This window comes from Pseudophryne corroboree, chromosome 4 (genome assembly GCF_028390025.1).
Source record: "Pseudophryne corroboree isolate aPseCor3 chromosome 4, aPseCor3.hap2, whole genome shotgun sequence".
Classification (NCBI taxonomy): domain Eukaryota; kingdom Metazoa; phylum Chordata; class Amphibia; order Anura; family Myobatrachidae; genus Pseudophryne; species Pseudophryne corroboree.
In genome coordinates this window covers 168,743,222-168,767,712 of record NC_086447.1, presented here as the reverse complement: position 1 = coordinate 168,767,712, position 24,491 = coordinate 168,743,222, and the positions used below count along the sequence as shown (strand labels likewise).

Below are 24,491 nucleotides of genomic sequence, written 5' to 3'. Positions count from 1 at the left end.
GACATTCAGCATATCCACCCATTCCGGTGTCGGCGTTGCCGACGGCGACCTGACATTCAAGCACTCCCCCTCCACATTAAGCGAGCCTTCCTCGTCAAACATGTCGACACACGCATACCGACACACTTCACACACACACAGAGAACCCCTTTCCTGAAGACAGTATCCCTGTCAAGGCCCTTTGGAGAGACAGAGAGAGAGTATGCCAGCACACACCCCAGCGCAATAACCCTGGAGACCAACACAAAATGTTTTCCCCCAGCAGCGCTGTATAATATGTAAACCGCCAATTATGTGCCCCCCCCTCTCTTTTAAGCACCCTTTCACCGTGTGTAAGCAGGGGAGAGTCCGGGGAGCTTCCTCTCAGCAGTGCTGTGGAGAGAAAATGGCGCTGGTGCTGAGGGAGAAGCCCCGCCCCCTCGGCGGCGGGCTTCTGACCCGCTCAAACTTAGTAAAATATGGCGGGGGCTCTTTTATATACATGTACAGAGCCCACCTGTACATGTATATAGTCTTTTTGCCATGCAGAGGTTTATATTGCTGCCCAGGGCACAGGGGTAGCAGGCACAGGAACAGCGATGTAGTAGGTACGGTCCCAGGGGTAGCAGTCATGTGCACAGGGGTAGCAGGCACAGCGGTAATAGGGACAAGCACAGCGGTAGTACAATAGGTATAGGCAGAGGGGTAGCAGGCACAGCGGTAGTACAGTAGGTATAGGCAGAGGGGTAGCAGGTACAGCGGTAGTACAGTAGGTATAGGCAGAGGGGTAGCAGGCACAGCGGTAGTACAGTAGGTATAGGCACAGGGGTAGCAGGCACAGCGGTAGTACAGTAGGTATAGGCAGAGGGGTAGCAGGCACAGCGGTAGTACAGTAGGTATAGGCACAGGGGTAGCAGGCACAGCGGTAGTACAGTAGGTATAGGCAGAGGGGTAGCAGGCACAGCGGTAGTACAGTAGGTATAGGCAGAGGGGTAGCAGGTACAGCGGTAGTACAGTAGGTATAGGCAGAGGGGTAGCAGGCACAGCGGTAGTACAGTAGGTATAGGCACAGGGGTAGCAGGCACAGCGGTAGTACAGTAGGTATAGGCAGAGGGGTAGCAGGCACAGCGGTAGTACAGTAGGTATAGGCAGAGGGGTAGCAGGTACAGCGGTAGTACAGTAGGTATAGGCACAGGGGTAGCAGGCACAGCGGTAGTACAGTAGGTATAGGCAGAGGGGTAGCAGGTACAGCGGTAGTACAGTAGGTATAGGCACAGGGGTAGCAGGCACAGCGGTAGTACAGTAGGTATAGGCAGAGGGGTAGCAGGCACAGCGGTAGTACAGTAGGTATAGGCAGAGGGGTAGCAGGCACAGCGGTAGTACAGTAGGTATAGGCACAGGGGTAGCAGGCACAGCGGTAGTACAGTAGGTATAGGCAGAGGGGTAGCAGGTACAGCGGTAGTACAGTAGGTATAGGCAGAGGGGTAGCAGGTACAGCGGTAGTACAGTAGGTATAGGCAGAGGGGTAGCAGGTACAGCGGTAGTACAGTAGGTATAGGCAGAGGGGTAGCAGGCACAGCGGTAGTACAGTAGGTATAGGCAGAGGGGTAGCAGGCACAGCGGTAGTACAGTAGGTATAGGCAGAGGGGTAGCAGGCACAGCGGTAGTACAGTAGGTATAGGCACAGGGGTAGCAGGCACAGCGGTAGTACAGTAGGTATAGGCAGAGGGGTAGCAGGCACAGCGGTAGTACAGTAGGTATAGGCAGAGGGGTAGCAGGCACAGTGGTAGTACAGTAGGTATAGGCACAGGGGTAGCAGGCACAGCGGTAGTACAGTAGGTATAGGCAGAGGGGTAGCAGGTACAGCGGTAGTACAGTAGGTATAGGCAGAGGGGTAGCAGGCACAGCGGTAGTACAGTAGGTATAGGCAGAGGGGTAGCAGGCACAGCGGTAGTACAGTAGGTATAGGCACAGGGGTAGCAGGCACAGCGGTAGTACAGTAGGTATAGGCAGAGGGGTAGCAGGCACAGCGGTAGTACAGTAGGTATAGGCAGAGGGGTTGCAGGCACAGCGGTAGTACAGTAGGTATAGGCAGAGGGGTAGCAGGCACAGCGGTAGTACAGTAGGTATAGGCAGAGGGGTAGCAGGCACAGCGGTAGTACAGTAGGTATAGGCAGAGGGGTAGCAGGCACAGCGGTACTACAGTAGGTATAGGCAGAGGGGTAGCAGGCACAGCGGTAGTACAGTAGGTATAGGCAGAGGGGTAGCAGGTACAGCGGTAGTACAGTAGGTATAGGCAGAGGGGTAGCAGGCACAGCGGTAGTACAGTAGGTATAGGCAGAGGGGTAGCAGGCACAGCGGTAGTACAGTAGGTATAGGCAGAGGGGTAGCAGGCACAGCGGTAGTACAGTAGGTATAGGCACAGGGGTAGCAGGCACAGCGGTAGTACAGTAGGTATAGGCAGAGGGGTAGCAGGCACAGCGGTAGTACAGTAGGTATAGGCAGAGGGGTAGCAGGCACAGTGGTAGTACAGTAGGTATAGGCACAGGGGTAGCAGGCACAGCGGTAGTACAGTAGGTATAGGCAGAGGGGTAGCAGGTACAGCGGTAGTACAGTAGGTATAGGCAGAGGGGTAGCAGGCACAGCGGTAGTACAGTAGGTATAGGCAGAGGGGTAGCAGGCACAGCGGTAGTACAGTAGGTATAGGCACAGGGGTAGCAGGCACAGCGGTAGTACAGTAGGTATAGGCAGAGGGGTAGCAGGCACAGCGGTAGTACAGTAGGTATAGGCAGAGGGGTAGCAGGCACAGCGGTACAACAGTAGGTATAGGCAGAGGGGTAGCAGGCACAGCGGTAGTACAGTAGGTATAGGCAGAGGGGTAGCAGGTACAGCGGTAGTACAGTAGGTATAGGCAGAGGGGTAGCAGGCACAGCGGTAGTACAGTAGGTATAGGCAGAGGGGTAGCAGGCACAGCGGTAGTACAGTAGGTATAGGCAGAGGGGTAGCAGGTACAGCGGTAGTACAGTAGGTATAGGCAGAGGGGTAGCAGGCACAGCGGTAGTACAGTAGGTATAGGCAGAGGGGTAGCAGGCACAGCGGTAGTACAGTAGGTATAGGCAGAGGGGTAGCAGGCACAGCGGTAGTACAGTAGGTATAGGCACAGGGGTAGCAGGCACAGCGGTAGTACAGTAGGTATAGGCAGAGGGGTAGCAGGTACAGCGGTAGTACAGTAGGTATAGGCAGAGGGGTAGCAGGCACAGCGGTAGTACAGTAGGTATAGGCAGAGGGGTAGCAGGCACAGCGGTAGTACAGTAGGTATAGGCAGAGGGGTAGCAGGCACAGCGGTACTACAGTAGGTATAGGCAGAGGGGTAGCAGGCACAGCGGTAGTACAGTAGGTATAGGCAGAGGGGTAGCAGGTACAGCGGTAGTACAGTAGGTATAGGCAGAGGGGTAGCAGGCACAGCGGTAGTACAGTAGGTATAGGCAGAGGGGTAGCAGGCACAGCGGTAGTACAGTAGGTATAGGCAGAGGGGTAGCAGGCACAGCGGTAGTACAGTAGGTATAGGCAGAGGGGTAGCAGGTACAGCGGTAGTACAGTAGGTATAGGCAGAGGGGTAGCAGGCACAGCGGTAGTACAGTAGGTATAGGCACAGGGGTAGCAGGCACAGCGGTAGTACAGTAGGTATAGGCAGAGGGGTAGCAGGCACAGCGGTAGTACAGTAGGTATAGGCAGAGGGGTAGCAGGCACAGCGGTAGTACAGTAGGTATAGGCACAGGGGTAGCAGGCACAGCGGTAGTACAGTAGGTATAGGCAGAGGGGTAGCAGGCACAGCGGTAGTACAGTAGGTATAGGCAGAGGGGTAGCAGGCACAGTGGTAGTACAGTAGGTATAGGCACAGGGGTAGCAGGCACAGCGGTAGTACAGTAGGTATAGGCAGAGGGGTAGCAGGTACAGCGGTAGTACAGTAGGTATAGGCAGAGGGGTAGCAGGCACAGCGGTAGTACAGTAGGTATAGGCAGAGGGGTAGCAGGCACAGCGGTAGTACAGTAGGTATAGGCACAGGGGTAGCAGGCACAGCGGTAGTACAGTAGGTATAGGCAGAGGGGTAGCAGGCACAGCGGTAGTACAGTAGGTATAGGCAGAGGGGTTGCAGGCACAGCGGTAGTACAGTAGGTATAGGCAGAGGGGTAGCAGGCACAGCGGTAGTACAGTAGGTATAGGCAGAGGGGTAGCAGGCACAGCGGTAGTACAGTAGGTATAGGCAGAGGGGTAGCAGGCACAGCGGTACTACAGTAGGTATAGGCAGAGGGGTAGCAGGCACAGCGGTAGTACAGTAGGTATAGGCAGAGGGGTAGCAGGTACAGCGGTAGTACAGTAGGTATAGGCAGAGGGGTAGCAGGCACAGCGGTAGTACAGTAGGTATAGGCAGAGGGGTAGCAGGCACAGCGGTAGTACAGTAGGTATAGGCAGAGGGGTAGCAGGCACAGCGGTAGTACAGTAGGTATAGGCACAGGGGTAGCAGGCACAGCGGTAGTACAGTAGGTATAGGCAGAGGGGTAGCAGGCACAGCGGTTTTACAGTAGGTATAGGCAGAGGGGTAGCAGGCACAGTGGTAGTACAGTAGGTATAGGCACAGGGGTAGCAGGCACAGCAGTAGTACAGTAGGTATATGCAGAGGGGTAGCAGGTACAGCGGTAGTACAGTAGGTATAGGCAGAGGGGTAGCAGGCACAGCGGTAGTACAGTAGGTATAGGCAGAGGGGTAGCAGGCACAGCGGTAGTACAGTAGGTATAGGCACAGGGGTAGCAGGCACAGCGGTAGTACAGTAGGTATAGGCAGAGGGGTAGCAGGCACAGCGGTAGTACAGTAGGTATAGGCAGAGGGGTAGCAGGCACAGCGGTAGTACAGTAGGTATAGGCAGAGGGGTAGCAGGCACAGCGGTAGTACAGTAGGTATAGGCAGAGGGGTAGCAGGCACAGCGGTAGTACAGTAGGTATAGGCAGAGGGGTAGCAGGTACAGCGGTAGTACAGTAGGTATAGGCAGAGGGGTAGCAGGCACAGCGGTAGTACAGTAGGTATAGGCAGAGGGGTAGCAGGCACAGCGGTAGTACAGTAGGTATAGGCAGAGGGGTAGCAGGCACAGCGGTAGTACAGTAGGTATAGGCACAGGGGTAGCAGGCACAGCGGTAGTACAGTAGGTATAGGCAGAGGGGTAGCAGGTACAGCGGTAGTACAGTAGGTATAGGCAGAGGGGTAGCAGGCACAGCGGTAGTACAGTAGGTATAGGCAGAGGGGTAGCAGGCACAGCGGTAGTACAGTAGGTATAGGCAGAGGGGTAGCAGGCACAGCGGTAGTACAGTAGGTATAGGCAGAGGGGTAGCAGGTACAGCGGTAGTACAGTAGGTATAGGCAGAGGGGTAGCAGGCACAGCGGTAGTACAGTAGGTATAGGCACAGGGGTAGCAGGCACAGCGGTAGTACAGTAGGTATAGGCAGAGGGGTAGCAGGCACAGCGGTAGTACAGTAGGTATAGGCAGAGGGGTAGCAGGCACAGCGGTAATACAGTAGGTATAGGCAGAGGGGTAGCAGGCACAGCGGTAGTACAGTAGGTATAGGCACAGGGGTAGCAGGCACAGCGGTAGTACAGTAGGTATAGGCAGAGGGGTAGCAGGCACAGCGGTAGTACAGTAGGTATAGGCAGAGGGGTAGCAGGCACAGCGGTAGTACAGTAGGTATAGGCAGAGGGGTAGCAGGCACAGCGGTAGTACAGTAGGTATAGGCAGAGGGGTAGCAGGCACAGCGGTAGTACAGTAGGTATAGGCACAGGGGTAGCAGGCACAGCGGCAGTACAGTAGGTATAGGCAGAGGGGTAGCAGGCACAGCGGTAGTACAGTAGGTATATGCACAGGGGTAGCAGGCACAGCGGTAGTACAGTAGGTATAGGCACAGGGGTAGCAGGCACAGCGGTAGTACAGTAGGTATAGGCAGAGGGGTAGCAGGCACAGCGGTAGTACAGTAGGTATAGGCAGAGGGGTAGCAGGCACAGCGGTAGTACAGTAGGTATAGGCAGAGGGGTAGCAGGCACAGCGGTAGTACAGTAGGTATAGGCAGAGGGGTAGCAGGCACAGCGGTAGTACAGTAGGTATAGGCAGAGGGGTAGCAGGTACAGCGGTAGTACAGTAGGTATAGGCAGAGGGGTAGCAGGCACAGCGGTAGTACAGTAGGTATAGGCAGAGGGGTAGCAGGCACAGTGGTAGTACAGTAGGTATAGGCACAGGGGTAGCAGGCACAGCGGTAGTACAGTAGGTATAGGCAGAGGGGTAGCAGGTACAGCGGTAGTACAGTAGGTATAGGCAGAGGGGTAGCAGGCACAGCGGTAGTACAGTAGGTATAGGCAGAGGGGTAGCAGGCACAGCGGTAGTACAGTAGGTATAGGCACAGGGGTAGCAGGCACAGCGGTAGTACAGTAGGTATAGGCAGAGGGGTAGCAGGCACAGCGGTAGTACAGTAGGTATAGGCAGAGGGGTAGCAGGCACAGCGGTACTACAGTAGGTATAGGCAGAGGGGTAGCAGGCACAGCGGTAGTACAGTAGGTATAGGCAGAGGGGTAGCAGGTACAGCGGTAGTACAGTAGGTATAGGCAGAGGGGTAGCAGGCACAGCGGTAGTACAGTAGGTATAGGCAGAGGGGTAGCAGGCACAGCGGTAGTACAGTAGGTATAGGCAGAGGGGTAGCAGGTACAGCGGTAGTACAGTAGGTATAGGCAGAGGGGTAGCAGGCACAGCGGTAGTACAGTAGGTATAGGCAGAGGGGTAGCAGGCACAGCGGTAGTACAGTAGGTATAGGCAGAGGGGTAGCAGGCACAGCGGTAGTACAGTAGGTATAGGCACAGGGGTAGCAGGCACAGCGGTAGTACAGTAGGTATAGGCAGAGGGGTAGCAGGTACAGCGGTAGTACAGTAGGTATAGGCAGAGGGGTAGCAGGCACAGCGGTAGTACAGTAGGTATAGGCAGAGGGGTAGCAGGCACAGCGGTAGTACAGTAGGTATAGGCAGAGGGGTAGCAGGCACAGCGGTACTACAGTAGGTATAGGCAGAGGGGTAGCAGGCACAGCGGTAGTACAGTAGGTATAGGCAGAGGGGTAGCAGGTACAGCGGTAGTACAGTAGGTATAGGCAGAGGGGTAGCAGGCACAGCGGTAGTACAGTAGGTATAGGCAGAGGGGTAGCAGGCACAGCGGTAGTACAGTAGGTATAGGCAGAGGGGTAGCAGGTACAGCGGTAGTACAGTAGGTATAGGCAGAGGGGTAGCAGGCACAGCGGTAGTACAGTAGGTATAGGCACAGGGGTAGCAGGCACAGCGGTAGTACAGTAGGTATAGGCAGAGGGGTAGCAGGCACAGCGGTAGTACAGTAGGTATAGGCAGAGGGGTAGCAGGCACAGCGGTAGTACAGTAGGTATAGGCACAGGGGTAGCAGGCACAGCGGTAGTACAGTAGGTATAGGCAGAGGGGTAGCAGGCACAGCGGTAGTACAGTAGGTATAGGCAGAGGGGTAGCAGGCACAGTGGTAGTACAGTAGGTATAGGCACAGGGGTAGCAGGCACAGCGGTAGTACAGTAGGTATAGGCAGAGGGGTAGCAGGTACAGCGGTAGTACAGTAGGTATAGGCAGAGGGGTAGCAGGCACAGCGGTAGTACAGTAGGTATAGGCAGAGGGGTAGCAGGCACAGCGGTAGTACAGTAGGTATAGGCACAGGGGTAGCAGGCACAGCGGTAGTACAGTAGGTATAGGCAGAGGGGTAGCAGGCACAGCGGTAGTACAGTAGGTATAGGCAGAGGGGTTGCAGGCACAGCGGTAGTACAGTAGGTATAGGCAGAGGGGTAGCAGGCACAGCGGTAGTACAGTAGGTATAGGCAGAGGGGTAGCAGGCACAGCGGTAGTACAGTAGGTATAGGCAGAGGGGTAGCAGGCACAGCGGTACTACAGTAGGTATAGGCAGAGGGGTAGCAGGCACAGCGGTAGTACAGTAGGTATAGGCAGAGGGGTAGCAGGCACAGCGGTAGTACAGTAGGTATAGGCAGAGGGGTAGCAGGCACAGCGGTAGTACAGTAGGTATAGGCAGAGGGGTAGCAGGCACAGCAGTAGTACAGTAGGTATAGGCAGAGGGGTAGCAGGCACAGCGGTAGTACAGTAGGTATAGGCACAGGGGTAGCAGGCACAGCGGTAGTACAGTAGGTATAGGCAGAGGGGTAGCAGGCACAGCGGTAGTACAGTAGGTATAGGCAGAGGGGTAGCAGGCACAGCGGTAGTACAGTAGGTATAGGCACAGGGGTAGCAGGCACAGCAGTAGTACAGTAGGTATATGCAGAGGGGTAGCAGGTACAGCGGTAGTACAGTAGGTATAGGCAGAGGGGTAGCAGGCACAGCGGTAGTACAGTAGGTATAGGCAGAGGGGTAGCAGGCACAGCGGTAGTACAGTAGGTATAGGCACAGGGGTAGCAGGCACAGCGGTAGTACAGTAGGTATAGGCAGAGGGGTAGCAGGCACAGCGGTAGTACAGTAGGTATAGGCACAGGGGTAGCAGGCACAGCGGTAGTACAGTAGGTATAGGCACAGGGGTAGCAGGCACAGCGGTAGTACAGTAGGTATAGGCAGAGGGGTAGCAGGCACAGCGGTAGTACAGTAGGTATAGGCAGAGGGGTAGCAGGCACAGCGGTAGTACAGTAGGTATAGGCAGAGGGGTAGCAGGCACAGCGGTAGTACAGTAGGTATAGGCAGAGGGGTAGCAGGTACAGCGGTAGTACAGTAGGTATAGGCAGAGGGGTAGCAGGCACAGCGGTAGTACAGTAGGTATAGGCAGAGGGGTAGCAGGCACAGCGGTAGTACAGTAGGTATAGGCAGAGGGGTAGCAGGCACAGCGGTAGTACAGTAGGTATAGGCAGAGGGGTAGCAGGCACAGCGGTAGTACAGTAGGTATAGGCAGAGGGGTAGCAGGTACAGCGGTAGTACAGTAGGTATAGGCAGAGGGGTAGCAGGCACAGCGGTAGTACAGTAGGTATAGGCACAGGGGTAGCAGGCACAGCGGTAGTACAGTAGGTATAGGCAGAGGGGTAGCAGGCACAGCGGTAGTACAGTAGGTATAGGCAGAGGGGTAGCAGGCACAGCGGTAGTACAGTAGGTATAGGCAGAGGGGTAGCAGGCACAGCGGTAGTACAGTAGGTATAGGCACAGGGGTAGCAGGCACAGCGGTAGTACAGTAGGTATAGGCAGAGGGGTAGCAGGTACAGCGGTAGTACAGTAGGTATAGGCAGAGGGGTAGCAGGCACAGCGGTAGTACAGTAGGTATAGGCAGAGGGGTAGCAGGCACAGCGGTAGTACAGTAGGTATAGGCACAGGGGTAGCAGGCACAGCGGCAGTACAGTAGGTATAGGCAGAGGGGTAGCAGGCACAGCGGTAGTACAGTAGGTATATGCACAGGGGTAGCAGGCACAGCGGTAGTACAGTAGGTATAGGCACAGGGGTAGCAGGCACAGCGGTAGTACAGTAGGTATAGGCAGAGGGGTAGCAGGCACAGCGGTAGTACAGTAGGTATAGGCAGAGGGGTAGCAGGCACAGCGGTAGTACAGTAGGTATAGGCACAGGGGTAGCAGGCACAGCGGTAGTACAGTAGGTATAGGCAGAGGGGTAGCAGGCACAGCGGTAGTACAGTAGGTATAGGCAGAGGGGTAGCAGGCACAGCGGTAGTACAGTAGGTATAGGCAGAGGGGTAGCAGGCACAGCGGTAGTACAGTAGGTATAGGCACAGGGGTAGCAGGTACAAGCACAGAGGTAGTATGTACAGATAAAGGCAGAGACGGATTAAGGATGGTGGAGACCCAGGGCAATTAAGGTGTGGGGGCCCCACTACTAAAATTAATTGCTGACAAAGCACAGTGTTCCTGACACGCACGCGCACACACACACACACACACACACACACACACACTACTACCTGGATGTCACAGAGCAGCAGGGACAATACACTAGAGCAGCAGATGCCTGCAGATCATATTCAGGGCCAGATATACTAAGCCTTGAAAAGTGATAAATTGCACGGTATAAAGTACCACACAACCAGCTTCTGTCATTTTGCAAACACAGCCCGTAAAATGACAGTTAGGAGCTGATTGGCTGGTACTTTATCACTGAGCAATTTATCACTTTTCAAGGCTTAGCACATCTCCCCTTCAGTGTCTTGTGGGATTCCCCTTCACTATCTGACCACAAGACTGTACACGAAGGAGCTCCTCGATGGTCGCTGCTAATAAACAGCTGAGCCACCAGAGGTAGACTATTTTGATTGAAATGCAATGTGTGGGGGCCTCTAATGTGTGCGGGCCTGGGACAGCCGCCCCTGTCACCCATCACTAAATTTGTCCCTGGATACAGGGGTAGTAGTAGTCTCCTATTCATTAGCAGTGATTCCATACCTTGCCCCCGGACTCCATCCCCAGGGTATAGTCTTGACAGTTCTTATTAATGCTGTGTCCCGATCTTTGCTTCCTGAGATATATCCCAATATTTGCTGGCTGCACTGTATCTGTATAATTGGCTGCAGGAGTGGTGACAGCATACCAACGGCAGCAGCTACTGACCACTGCTGAACCCGGAGACTGGCAATGGAGGAGGACATAAACCACGGATCTTCAATGCTGTGTTAGCACTAGAGGGAAGTCTATGGGGGAGTGCTTATTAGCTGAAAGCCTTGAAATTGATGACCAGTCGTGATGATACTTAGCCTAAAACTTGTCTGGGACAATGACCTACAGAATGGTGAAAACTGAATCGCAATTGGTTCAGTGGGTTCAGAGTTTACGGCAATCAGACAAACAAACAGAAGTTCTCATTTAGAAGATGTAGAGTATAGATACACAAATACAGTATATTATATTGTACAAAGTTATATTTTATATAATATATATATGTGCGTGTAAGGTGTTCTATAAGTAGATGATTAGTGGCAGTGGACCAAATGCTGAGATACTTGCTGGCTTGTGCAATGTGTTTGAAGGGAAATATGTGATAACAGTACTTTAATCACAGTTACAAATTCAAAGCCATTCTAAACAGGCTGTGGGACGCTGTTGAGTCAAATGCAGAAACCAGATTCCTGCAGTTCAAAAGGAACTTTCTTCATTTAAATCAAAGAAAAAGGAAAAATAATTATGCAGCAGAAATAAAACTTTGAATATCAGCAATAATTTACATACAATTGAAAAAAAAAATGTTTTTAATATATATATATGTTATTACTTTATTCCCTCCCTATTAATAGATCACTAAAAATAGTCGCTTGGAGGCAAATTAATTACTTTGCAGGTAAAATTACGTTTTCCCAAGCTTACACAGGATCTTATCTACCAAGATATAGTGATTGATTCATCCAGGTACTTTTGGACATGTGTTAGTTCACATACAATATAGCACGTATGCGTAGTTATCACTTAATAATGGGCTTAGCTGAAGGCCAATGAACGCCTAAAGGGGGGTACACACGGAGCGATAATCTAAGCAATCTGACTAGATTGCTTAGATTTTCAGCAACATCGCTCCGTGTGTAGCCCCCTCAGCGATAGCGATGCGCGGCCCCGCACATCGCTATCGCTGCTGCTAGATTGGCCTGCATGCACTACTATGATATAACTCTTATACAATCCTATATCCTGCCACAATATATACCAGTAAAGTGGGCTGTAAAATGTATTTGACCCCTTCCCCCAGTATGCTGATGTGGTGGGTTTAAATTATAAAACAAACCTTATATTAGCGCTGGGGCCTTTAACCTGGTTGCTTGACATGCAGTGAGACTGGAATAAGGAGAGCGAAATGACAGGCATAGGAATGGAGAGAGTTAAACCTCCTGTGAGGGGTGGAGGGGTGGACCTAACTGTTATGAAAAGTACAGCCAATGGTAGAGAGGGGAGGGATCAGTATATATAGGGATGTATAGGCTAGCTAAGTCTCTCTTGCTGCTGGTTTGCCTTCTGGTGAGTGTTGCTGAATTGCATATTCACTAGTGTTTTAGCTAGGCTAGTTAGAGTATTCAGGTTTGCACTGTACTGTTATAGCTTCACCCTCCTCTCTCATCTCACCACATACTGCTTTGGGATAATGGCCGCCTCTCGCCCCCTCCGTTCTGCCGGGACCCCAGCTCGTTACCGCTCACCAGGCGGTGAAGCTGGGTCCGCGGATGGGCCTGCTGGCTCATCTGCCCGTTCCCCGTCCACCGGCGCCGACGCGGGTGCCCGCGCGGCGGTTGCTGGACGGACCCGGTCTTCCCTGCCCTTGGTTTCGGGTCCGGTGTTAACCTCCGACCGCGAGCGGCAGGGGGGGCTGGGGGCACGGGGGAGACGGCCTTCACCTCCACCTCTGGAGGGTGAGGCGCCGTTGCCGGGAGCAGGCACCCGCGGGCGTGCGCGCCAGAGCAGGCGGCTTATGGGGGCTCCCATCCCATCTCCCCACCCGTCCCCCTTGTCACAGCCGCGGGGTGATGCCGGGCGAGGGGGTCGGGGTGGGCGGAGAGCCGCGGCGGGTCGGACGAGGCCTGTCGCGGGGTCTCGTCCGGCGGTCCTTTCCGGTGGCCCAGACGCTGGAAAGAGGGTGGCAGGAAGCGGCGGGCCACGCACACGGGGTGCGCACATGCCCGCGCTCTCAGCCAGTGGCGCCGTTCGCGCCAGTTTCAATGTCTCCCCTGCTGCCTCCCTTACAGCCGGAGTACGGCGGGGAGCGGCAGCGGGGGGGGGTGTCCCAGGATAGGGCGCGGCAGCATTGAGCCCCGCAGAGGTGCCTTCCCTGCAGACCGAGAGAGCTCCGGCCTGCGGGGGGAGGGCACGCGCGGGGGGGGGGGGGGCGGTGGCAGGCACAGCAGCGATAGTGAGGGCCAGCAGGCGCAGGATAGGATAGATGATTGGTGGGGGGCCACGCCAATTGTGGTCAGGAGGGCCAGCAGATCACCAGCAGGCCAGGCGGGGCATTGGCCGTCGGGTCCCTTATCGGCGCCTGCCGGCTGACGGGCCAGGAGAGGTGCGCCGACTTTTGGAGAAGTCAGGAGGCTTCCGGAGAGATGGCGTCGGCTCTGTCGACGGTGGTGGCGGCATTGGGCCCATTGGCCACGGCCGCATCCCCGGGGGCAGCAAGGCATTCCAGCGCACGCGCAGAAGCAAGGGCGTCCGGTACGCAGCCGGGGTCAGCGGCTTAGCGAATAACGTGCGCTTGCCGTGACCTGGGGGCGGCCGCGGCGCAGTTGGGACACCGTCCAGTACGGACGGAGCACGGACGCGAGGTGGGGACGTCTTTGCCCCGGAGTGCTAGGCAGGCCCCGGGAGTGGTTTCCGGGTCCCGTGCTTTGTCTTCTTCTTCAGGTGAACGCGGAGATGTTGAGGTGGACGTGAGCGATGAGGAGGATTTTGAAGTTTCCACACCGGAGGACTTCCAGTCCGAACAGTCGACAGCGTCAGGTGAGGTTGAGCAGTCGGCGTCGGGCTCCAGCGCGCGCTCCAGTTCTCTCAGTTCCTCCTCTTCTTCATCCCTGTCGTCGCAAGCGTCCGACGTCAGTAGCACGACTAGGGCAAAAAAGCGTGCGACGAAGTACGCTAAGAGGGCGGCAGGGCAACAGGAGAGGCGGAAGAGACGCAAGCGGCTTAGCGAGGACGATCGCAGGGCCAAGAAGCGCCGCGATTTGCCGGGAGTAGTCCACTGTGATTATACGGCAGTGTTGAGGGGGTTGCGGGATAGCTGCCGTAGGAAGATCTGCAGAGGCGATTACGTTGATATGTTTGTGCTGACTAAGGACGCGAAGAGGGAGTATAAGGCAGTGACAGCTAAGAAAGGCATTGGAGCTAAAGCTTTCCGTACTTTCGACAGCTGGCTGGCCGGTTTTTGAGTCTTTGCGGCGTGTTATCTGGAAGATAGGCCTGAGGAACATATGAACGTCATACGATACCTGCATTTGATACACGTCATACGATACCTGCATCGTCAGGAATCGAATGGCGGATGTATGATGAGAAGTTCCGAGAGAAGCAGGACTGCTTACAGATTATTGACTTTGGTTGCAAGGTCGTGGAGGTCTGGCTCCAGGTCACCCGGGCTTCTCAACCCGCAAAGGAGCCCCGGATTCCGGGGGCGGACGGGCAACGCGCAGGGTCGTCCGCCCAGGGGAGTAGCGCGGAAGGGGGACCGGGTAGGAGAGGTAGGTTGGCTATCCGCGGGGGAGGGCAGGCCGCCGCGAGGGGGAAGTGCTTCGCATTTAATAATGCGACCTGTTCCTTCGGCAAGCAGTGTCGGTTTCGACATTCGTGCTTGCAATGTAGCGGCTTCCACCCGGCCTCCAACTGTTTTAAAGGAAATCGGCAAGGCCCGAGGGGAAAGCAAAGCTACGCAAGACCCGGCGCGAGCGGGATCGCTCCACAGGGCCCCAACGCCAATTAATTTGGACGCCATGTCCAAATGGTTGGATTGGTATCCGAATAGTACGGACGCTCAGTTTTTGTTTCAAGGTTTTAAGTTTGGTTTCCGCTTGCCAGTTGCAGGCGAAGTATCGGTCAAGGCTCTCCAGAATCTTCAGTCCACTCGCGCCTTGCCATCTGTTTTGCGTGAGAAAGTTGATAAAGAGGTGCGAATGGGTAGGATGGAGGGCCCGTTTAGCTCGCCCCCAGTGGATGACTTGGTCATTTCCCCAGTGGGGGTAGTCCCCAAGAAGACTCTGGGTGCCTTTCGGCTCATTCAACATCTTTCTTACCCGTCAGGGTCGTTGGTCAACGACGCGATACCACCGGCACACTGCTCAGTGGTGTACCAGTCGTTTGACGAGGCGCTGGAGTTGGTTCGTAGTTACGGCCCGGGAGCTCTGATGGCTAAGATCGATGTTGAATCCGCATTTCGGTTGCTCCCGTTGCATCCGGACTCATTTAGTTTTATGGGTTTTCGAATCGGAGCGGAATATTTCATTGACAAATGTTTGCCGATGGGATGTTCCGTTTCGTGCTCGTTTTTTGAAAGGTTTAGCACATTCTTGCATTGGTGCGTGGAGTCTTCTTCAGGGGGTCATGGAGTTGCGCATTACCTCGATGATTTCCTGTGTGTGGGACCGGCGAATTTGCCGCGCTGCAGCGACTTGCTGTTCAGCATCCGAGCGTTGTTTTATCACTTTGGCGTTCCTGTGGCCGAGGATAAAACGGATGGGCCGGTTTCCTGTTTGTCGTTCTTGGCGGGATCGTGTCGCCTTCCTCAGGCCAAGGTCGCGAAGCTCCGCGAGGTTATTTGCCAGTTCGTGATGTCGCGCAAAGTCACGCTGAGGCAGGCGCAGTCCTTGCTGGGCCTCTTGAACTTTGCTTGCCGGGTGATCCCGATGGGCAGGGTTTTCTGCCGAAAGCTGGAGAGGGCGACGGCGGGGTGTGCCAGGCCACATTATTTCATTCGCTTGTCCTCCGAGATTAAGAAGGATTTGGCCGTCTGGGCCTCGTTCCTGGAGGACTTCAATGGGGTGCGTATCTGGCTGGCCCAATGATCGACAATGCTAGGTTACAGCTGTTTACCGACGCGGCGGGTTCCTCTGGGTTCGGTTGATACCTAGAGGGATCTTGGTGCGTGGCCTCGTGGCCTGAGGAATGGCATCGCGAAGGCCGTGACTTATGCAAGACACGAAAACCCCCCCTTTTTTCTTTTGGCAGATCCTTCAGGTTAATGCATTCAATAAGCTTATGTTAGGATACTTATTAACCGATTTTTACTCCTTTCCTTCTCTTCAGGTTGGGTAGAAGACGATTTGGCAATCTGGGTAGTTGGCCACTCTTATGTTTACTGGGCAGCCAGGTTTTTGGCCTCGGAGGGAGCGCAGTTTTTTCCTTGGGCTCATGGCGTTCATTGGCTTGGTTGGCGGGGGATGATGTGGCAAGATCTGAAGAGTAGATTGGTCACTCAGGTCAGCGAGCATGGAGTCCCTAGGGTGCTGGTTGTCCATTTGGGTGGCAACGATCTGGGGAAGAGGGCATCTTTGGAGCTGCGATGGGCCATGATGGAGGATCTGGCCAGTGTGGCCGCAGCGTGGCCCAATTGTGTTTTGGTGTTCTCTATGATTGTGCCAAGGTTGCGTTGGCGAAGAGTGGCGGACGGTTGCCGATTGATGAGGCCAGGCAAAAGGTGAATGCGGCGGTGGCGAAGTGGGTGTTGGCTCACGGAGGGAAAGTGGTTCGCCACCCTAGTATTCGGTTTCGTGCCAGTCACCTTTTTCGGCCTGATGGTGTGCATCTGTCCAAGGAAGGGATGTTGTTTTTCCTGGAGGATCTGTTTCTGGTGTTGCAGGAGTTAGGTTGAGGGTATGGTGGCGGTGCGAAGACTGTGGGGAAGAGTATTTCGCTGTTGGCGGAAAAGAACGACAGGTTGTAGTTTGACTTGTTAGTTACAGTTGTTTATCAGTATTGGTGTGGTTTAGGTGCACTCACCTCCATTGACTTTTAAGGCCACTAGATCACCCATCAAGGGGCAGCGTCATCACCCATCAGGGTGGGCAGTCAGCGTGGAGGTCTGAGTCGGGCACCTATTACCTATGTATGGTTTGTGGTAAATTAGGATCGTTTGGGTTTTAATGTTTTTTGAGGTTATCGTCAGTGGAATATAGCCGTTCTTTTTTCTGCCACCATATGCCGGCTGAATCGGCATGTTAACTTAAATTTTACTTTACAGGTTTTTTCTAATGGTTAGGGTACAATAAATAGCTAACAATTTTCTGCCAAATTCAAGTCTCTGTGTCATTATTTCTTGGTATTAAAGGTATTGAATGCTTTACTTTTTGAATAAGGGTACACACATTATCATTAGGAGGTTTAGGAGAGCGAAATGACAGGCATAGGAATGGAGAGAGTTAAACCTCCTGTGAGGGGTGGACCTAACTGTTGTGAAAAGTACAGCCAATGGTAGAGAGGGGAGGGATCTGTATATATAGGGATGTATAGGCTAGCTAAGTCTCTCTTGCTGCTGGTTTGCCTTTCCGCCCTCCCACCCCATTTGGTAGAGCTTTTGGCACGGAGTGCCTTGGCTCTAAATTGTTAGTTGTGGTTTATCGTTGGCTATTTGTTGGCGGAAAAGAACGGCAGGTTGTAGTTTGACTTGTTAGTTACAGTTGTTTATCAGTATTGGTGTGGTTTAGGTGCACTCACCTCCATTGACTTTTAAGGCCGCTAGATCACCCATCAGGGGGCAGCGTCATCACCCATCAGGGTGGGCAGTCAGCGTGGAGGTCTGAGTCGGGCACCTATTACCTATGTATGGTTTGTGATAAATTAGGATCGTTTGGGTTTTAATGTTTTTTGAGGTTATCGTCAGTGGACTATAGCCGTTCTATTTTCTGCCACCATATGCCGGCTGAATCGGCATGTTAACTTAAATTTTACTTTACAGGTTTTTTCTAATGGTTAGGGTACAATAAATAGCTAACAATTTTCTGCCAAATTCAAGTCTCTGTGTCATTATTTCTTGGTATTAAAGGTATTGAATGCTTTACTTTTTGAATAAGGGTGCACACATTATCATTAGGAGGTTTATGACATTATCCAACAGTGCCACTATCCAATGCTGAACAACAGGTACTCAACACAGGAACGCAACTCTGGCACCATATTACTTTAACAGGGACGAACTAATGGGTACTTACCCCCTTTAATGTATAAGTCATATCTATAAATATATGGGCCCTCATTCCGAGTTGATCGCTAAGTTTTTCGGTCGCACAACATATTCGCAAAGTTGCGTTAATGTAGTAAATATGCGAACCTCCGCCCCCAACGTATTTTTGCACATTCGTACGCAGTATTACATAAAGTGGGCGTACGCCAAATGACATCGCAGTAATGCGAAACCATCGCAGCATTGCGAATCCATCGCAATAACACATACTTAATCGTAAAAATACTAAGTTTTAGTAGATTTACACATTTTACCGTAAAAGTGCACACTTTTAAGGAAAAACGCTCAAAAATGTTTTTTTAAAGCTATTAAGTGAAATTACACCATTCCTTTTAAAGTCAACAAGCCCTTTTCAATAACGAATCCAATTAGTGTAATGATTGATAATGTTCCTAAACAATTAAGTCTGCAAAACAAACCAGATTAACACTTTGTTGCCATAATTGCCCATCAACATGTAAAAGTGTATATTTTTTTTTTTCCCCTTTGTTTGTTTTTAAAGGTGTTGTTTGTGAATGAAGGTGTTTACATGTTTCTTAACACAATAATCTCCTGTTTTTTTTGTTAATAATCTAACGTAAGATGTGTGTAATGTTTTTTGCAAACAATTTCTGCCTGCCAATCAGCTGATCCTTTTTTGCATTAATAAGCACAACACCCGGTTAACTTTAATCAACTTTTTTTATTTTATTTTTTAAAATAAATCATTTTTTTTTATCTTAAAATAAACAAAATCATGCAAATTTTTGCAAATTTTCAACACAATGCATTAATCCTTGCAGGTGTTGGCGCATGGTGTAAAGGATGCCTCCAAAACTTGTAGGATCTCCAACTGCAACATCTGAAATTAAGATGCAACACAAACATTAATAACTTAATTACATTACTTATTATCCAAGCAAGGCGCAAAGCACACTTAAATGCAGGCATGTCCAAACTGCTGGACTCCAGCTGTTGTGAAACTACATATACCAGCATGCCTTGACACAGTTTTGTGGTCAGGGAATGCCAAAGCTGTGTCAGGGCATGCTGGGATGTGTAGTTTCTCAACAGTTGTAGGGCCGCAGTTTGGACAGGCCTGCTTTAATGGCAAAGTTACTACATCCTGCCTGTTTTATGGTACAATCATTAGCAGAACAACACACAAGCCTGCTCAGCCTTTTTTTAAGATTTTAAAGTGTTCCAGACCATGGGTTACATTTACTACTATGTGAGTTATATTTAAGATGGAACGTTGCCCATAGCAAACAAGCAAAAATATGATTATTATATTGTAGAAGTGGTTCCCAATTTTTAAAGTATAATCTTATTGGTTGCTATGGCCGACATCCCATGTTAAAGATAACTACCATCTTCGTCAATGTTACACCATGTTGGCATTCATTCCCATTTGGTTTTTTTTTTATTGTTTTTTTTTTTTTTAGGGTGTTGGTCCTGCATCATCACACTGCATATCAACATCTTCAGAAGGACAACATATCCTAGCATGCCCACACTCCATGAAAGCTGCCCTTACTAAATAAGGTCAAACAGGTTTGACTTTATCCAATAATCATTTTGTGAGTGTAACTTTCACACCACAAATCATTGGGTCGTTAGGCTGCCTAACAAAGTGAAGCATGTGATTTGTAAGTGTAAATATTAAGAATACACAGGCACAAGTGTAAAAGAACAACAACATACTAAACTCCACTCAGGTCTAACTGTTTCCCAGAAAACCTAACACATATAAACCCTGTTGTCCTGCCAACCCTGTTGACCTAATGAGTGTCGACCTAGAGTGGACACACAAAACATGGCACACATAAACACTGGACATATAATGACACTCAAATAAATGTAAATGCAACATGTACACCATGAAGAAAAACACATTTAATTTTCCTTGGTACAAGAATTCCAACAGTACAACACTGCATGTTTTGTCATTGTAAGTGTAAGTAGGTAATCATTTTTAACAAAATGTTAAAACACTTACTTTCCTCGGCAACATGAAGACTCCCTGAACTGTCTTCAGGGGCTTCCTCTGCCCATTCACTGGGTGGGGATGGCGGCTGGATGGGGGAAGGCGGCTGGATGGGGGAAGGAGGAGGGATTGGGGAAGGAGGCTGGATGGGGGAAGGAGGCTGGATGGGGGAAGGAGGCTGGATGGGGGAAGGAGGTTGGATTGGGGATGTAATTTCAGAGGGTGGGTCTGATTGAGAGGGCGAGGGGGGCGGTGAAAATGTTAGGCCAATAGAGGGTGAGGGGGGCTGAGAAGGTGAGTTGGAAGTAGAAGGAGAAGGGGTATGGGAAGGAGGAGAAGGGGTCACAGAAAGAGAAGGAGAGGTTGGCTGAGAAGGGGAGTGGAAAGTGGAGTGGGCCTGGGAAGCTGAGGGGGCCTGGGAAGCTGAGGGGGCCTGGGAAGCTGAGGGTGACTGGGAAGCTGAGGTGGATTGTGAAGCTGAGGGTGATTGGGAAGCTGAGGGGGATTGGGAAGCTGAGGGGGAGTGAGAAGGGGAGGGGGAGTGAGAAGGGGAGGGGGAGTGAGAAGGGGAGGGGGACTGGGAAGTGGAGGGGGAGTGAGAAGGGGAAGGGTGCTGAGCTGGTGCATCATGTGGTGCTTGCCGTTGTGGTCGTCCTAGAATGATTGGTAAAATATATTTCAATTTGCATGTTAAATTACATACTAATCAATTGTAATTTTCACTGTTCGGTTCCATGTAAAAGAAAGTTTTTGTAAGAATTTTAAAAAAATAATTATTCAAACCTCTTCATGTTGCCCACTGCAAACAAAATTATGAATTTTAAAAATTTTGTCGGTCATTCCTGTATCTATTTCATTGAGACATATTGATTTGTCTAGCCAACATCACCAGATCACTATTCAAGCTACCTTATTATATAGACAGCACTGATCAAGTTTTTTGGTACAGTTTCCTGCCTGGTTACTAATTATGTAAAACATGCACTTGTTTAGGGACACTTTGCTACAGTCAGTAATGTTTGCCCTAACCACACACACTGTCCAATTTTTTCAAAATGTTCACTCAGTGTTGCAATTAGCCTACCACTTAGTGAAAATTTGCACTATTTATGCTAATAATCTTATGTAATGTTACTTACTGCGTGCATGCATAGTGCGGATTTGCTGGCGGATCTCCGCCAACAGCTCTGGAGTCCTCCTTCGGAGATCACTCCATCTCCGCTCTAACTGGATGATGGTCCGCCTGCTGCGGACGCGAGACCGCAGCAGGCGACGGACCTCCGCGTAGGCCTCGCGCTTAACACGATTGGGGATGAATCGCCCAACGCGGCCTACGCGGCGGTCCATCACCGCAACCAGGACGCGGAGCTCCCGCCTGGTGAAAGGTGCCGCACGCATCATGGCAATGGCGTTTTCCTTATTTGGGCATATATTTATAATGTCTGTTAGCATGTGATTGGTCCACAATCTATGCTGTCATATGTCATTTATAATAACTTTATTGATCTTTGCAATGCTGTGAAGAGCAGAGTGTTATTTCGCACGAGCGGAACTACGCATTCGCATAAGCAAATTTTAAGCAAAACACAACCATAAAATTTAAAACAAAAAAACACAGACACAGACACACACACAGTTTTAGATCAATTTATAAACATATCTGAGTACTCACCTCAGTTTGTGTGGTCTTTCAGCTGGACATTCACAAAGTGGGCAACATTCAGTTTCATTTGTTTGTGTTTTTGTTTAAATAATCATGATGTTAGAATAGTAAAAAAATAAGGACACTATTTAGCAACATCACAGTATTGTTTGACACAAAATTAAATTGTCAGCTTAACGTGTTATTGTTTTTTGAAGTTAAAAAAAAAAACAGATTCAAACACACAAAAAGCATTACACAATGACCTTACAATAGCAAACACAATTTCTACATTTAAATACAAAATGATGCATACTGTGCTTTTATTTTGGTAACAATAGAGTAAAAAAAAACACTATACCTGAAAAATTCCGCAACAATGCTTGCCCTGACTTGGCTCCCCCTCCTTGTAACACTCCCCCCACCGAAGTGTCGGACAACCCCTGGCTCCTCATCAGGCAATTCCTCTGTCTGAGGAAGCTCTACGCTACTCCTTACCGCGATATTGTGGAGTATAGCGCACAGGACCACTATTTTACTTGCCATCTCCGGCGAATACATGATGTCGCCACCAGTGCGGTGGAGCACACGAAACCGCCCTTTAAGGACCCCAATTGTGCGCTCCACCAGCTGCCTAGTGGCAGTAAGCGTGGAGTTAAATGCCGTCTGTGGTCCTGGCCTGGGATTACGGTAAGGAGTCATGAGCCAGGGGGTGCAAGGATATCCACGGTCTCCTGTTTGAGGCAAAAAAAAAAAAATAGAAATAGTCAATTTGGAAAAATATACAAAATTAAGAACAAAATATGTGCAACAACTCACCCAATAACCACATGTCTGCTCGTTGACTTGATCTTAATCTGTGCCATATCCCTGATTGTCTAATGACATACGCATCATGGGAACTTCCAGTAAACTTTGCGTTCAGGGAAAGGATCTGGAGGGATGGCCCACAAACAACCATTACATTCAGAGAATGAAACAGTTTCCTGTTTCTATAAATTTCTTCATTATGTTTTGGTGGCTGAATAGCTACATGTGTGCCATCCACAACCCCAATAACATGTGGGAAGCGACTACCACCTTCCGCAAATTGCCGCTTCACCACATCTAGGGCACCAACATCCAAAGGCATAGCAATAAATTGCTTCACACGCTTGAGGAAAGCCTGGCAGACACGCCGCAGGACCTTACTGAACTGGCCCTGCGACATGCCAACCAGGTCTCCAACCACATGCTGGTAAGACCCTGTTGCCAAAAAATGTAACACAGCAAGGAATTGTGTCAATGGTGGTATTGCTGTAGGATACCGAATTTCAGACTCCAGATCACTCTCTATTATGGAGAGAGTGTCTAGGATTAGATGTGGTGGCAGCCTGTATCTACGTACAACCACATCATCTGGCATCCCAAAAAGTAGGACACGGGGTCGGAAAATTGGTGGCCTAGCACGCCTCCGTTGCCTTGGTTGATGAGGAGCCGGTTGTGGTTGTGGGGCTGGCGGTTGGGGTGGGAGTGCTGGCGTGGGTTGGGGAGGTAGGGCTTCTGCTGCGATAAATATAGACATCACACACTTTTATAAAAACAAAAAAAAAATTGAATAAGACAAAAACAAAGTCCAAAAAATATGCAAACAAAAAATTATTACAAAAAGGGTGTGTCAACTTACTGCAGGAGCGTAAGACATTTTTTCTGGGTTCAATTCAGGACCAAAAAGAATATTATAAAAAAAAAAAAAATTTATAATGAAAGCTACATATGTTAAATTGTAATTGTTAAAAATACTATTATTTAAAAAAACAGAACATCAAACACATCACAAACAACTACTACAAAATTAAGAATAATTGGTTAAAAAAAATTAAATTATAAAAAAAAAAAGTTAGCCCTTTAGTAGCTAGCCCAGCCAAGAACAACACTACTTTGCTGATCAATCCCGGTACAAAACATAACATTTATTATCAAGATGGAAAACAAACATAATCAAAACACTTTGAACAAACACAAACAGGCACCAACACAGGCCCAGGGAACTTACCTGATCCAAAATAAAGAAAGGAACTCTTTGTGTTATACAGCACACCAAAGAAACAAAATCAACTAGGGTTACGTCACCCAAAAAAAAACTCCTACAAGAGAGCAAATATGACAGTCAAAAACAACATACAGACCAATAAACAAAACAGGCACCAACACAGGCCCAGGGAACTTACCTGATCCAAAATAAAGAAAGGAACTCTGTGTTATACAGCACACCAAAGAAACAAAATCAACTAGGGTTACGTCACCCAAAAAAAAACTCCTACAAGAGAGCAAATATGACAGTCAAAAACAACATACAGACCAATAAACAAAACAGGCACCAACACAGGCCCAGGGAACTTACCTGATCCAAAATAAAGAAAGGAACTCTGTGTTATACAGCACACCAAAGAAACAAAATCAACTAGGGTTACGTCTCCCCAAAAAAATCTCCTACAAGAGAACAAAAATGTCAGTAAAAGCAATTAAGCACAGGTTTATTTGCAAAAATGGACTAGCTAAATATATATGTGTAAAAAAGAATAACAAACAATCAACATAAAATAAACACTTTGAAATCAAAAAATGAACAACAAGACGAATTCCAGAATACTCACAAACGAAAAATCGCAGACAAAATGCTACACTGACTATATTCTAAACGCAAACGAAAGGACAAATGTATGCTTGACAATTACTCACTCTGAAAATTCCTATAGCACCTTCACGCACAAGCCAACAAACTCAAGTGAAACTCCAAACTACCTACACTCACAGCGTGCAAAGTAGGCCCTTAAATAAGCAGTGCAATCATTAATCAGATTAACAGTGTACACCTGTGTGAATTAACGCTACGCACGTAGGTATATAAGCACACACCTCGGCGTACACACGTCATCACAAACATGGCTTCTCGTGAGCAAATCGCAGCAGAGATGGACCGCATTGCAGAGCAGGAGATGGCATTGCGGAAAAGACGCCTAGATTGCCAAAGGCGCATGTTGGAATCCGCCTCTGCGGATGTTGAAGAGGCAGGACCTAGTACTCTGCAAATGTCTGCTTCTGAACCACAACAATTGACTGGGGATACCCTGCCACACACACAAAGTGACCAAACTGAGGGAGAATTGGCTTTAGCCACACAAACACAACAGACAGAAGCTG

At 50.2% G+C, this 24,491-nt stretch overlaps 1 long non-coding RNA gene across 1 annotated transcript; it reads right to left on the bottom strand.

Moving 5' to 3' along the window:
• Window positions 1-18,424: 18,424 nt before the first annotated feature.
• LOC134911213 (uncharacterized) lies at window positions 18,425-21,662 on the bottom strand. The gene is made up of 3 exons (XR_010176407.1): window positions 21,339-21,662; window positions 19,679-20,320; window positions 18,425-18,541 (listed from the first exon to the last, which is right to left on the bottom strand). It is a non-coding gene; the product is annotated as an uncharacterized LOC134911213 (long non-coding RNA).
• Between the last annotated feature and the right edge of the window lie 2,829 nt (window positions 21,663-24,491).